This window comes from Plectropomus leopardus, unplaced genomic scaffold, assembly GCF_008729295.1.
Source record: "Plectropomus leopardus isolate mb unplaced genomic scaffold, YSFRI_Pleo_2.0 unplaced_scaffold12408, whole genome shotgun sequence".
Classification (NCBI taxonomy): domain Eukaryota; kingdom Metazoa; phylum Chordata; class Actinopteri; order Perciformes; family Serranidae; genus Plectropomus; species Plectropomus leopardus.
The window spans coordinates 1,580-2,546 of NW_024613180.1; the positions used below are offsets into that span (position 1 = coordinate 1,580).

At 39.4% G+C, this 967-nt stretch overlaps 1 non-coding gene across 1 annotated transcript; it reads right to left on the reverse strand.

Annotated features, from left to right (window-relative positions):
- Positions 1-287: 287 nt before the first annotated feature.
- On the reverse strand, positions 288-374 carry trnastop-uca. The gene has a single exon. It is a non-coding gene; the product is annotated as a tRNA-Sec (tRNA).
- Between the last annotated feature and the right edge of the window lie 593 nt (positions 375-967).

The following is a 967-nucleotide window of genomic DNA, read 5'->3' on the forward strand; positions in this document are numbered from 1 at the left end:
TTGACTTTTATTGTGAAGCACAAGGACAATGACTGACAGGAAGTAAGCCCATGAGGTAATCAGTACATTTTGACGTTTGTGTAAAATGAAAATAAAAACAATTCATTATATAGCAAAGAGGACTGTACAATGTTGAGAGTTTTCGCTCATGTTATGTAGAACCAGATGTATCACAGTGATAGATCTAGTTAACACTCAGTGTTTTCTGTCAGTCGCAGTTATCGTTATTCGGTGGGTTTAGTGTTAAATACAGTCGTTCATCATTAATTATACGAGCGCTTATTGCTCGCCCGAAAGGTGGAATTGAACCACTCTGCCGCTAGGCAGCTACAGGTTTGAAGCCTGCACCCCGGACCACCGAGGCTCATCCGGGCAATTTTTCAATGACGATCCAGACCTTTATATAAGTGATAGGAGATGAGAGCCGTCTGAGTCGTGGTGTGATTTGCTTACTTAACGTAGATTTGCAAGTATCATAAAAAACTCGTGTACAGGAAGTATAACAACGCACTGGATGTCCTAAAGCATATTTGTGTCAAATAAACCCCCAGAAGTGTAAAATGTAGTCTGGTTTGTGCTGTTATGCAAAGCAGCTGCATTGTGATTGGCTGTCTGGAAATAAAGAGGTGGTGCCACATGGCGTCATCACAGGTAATAAATATGTTTGGGGATCACAATTTAGCACAAAAACAAATCCGTTTTAGGCATGCTATGGCAGAAAAGGTACGAACATTTCTAATTGTTTAGTTACATGTGCTTTCCTGTGTTGTCTTACCTCAGTGTGCTGCGGTGTAGCCTTCTTTTTTTTTTTTTAAAGAAAAAAGGCAGCGCGGATTTTAACAACTATCCTCCAAAATTAGGGAACAGCCCTCTGAAACAAATAAGAGATGCGGGCTTGGTGATCATTTTTAGATGATAGTTGAAAACTAATTTATTTAGTCTGGCTTTTAATGAATGTAAGCTTTTT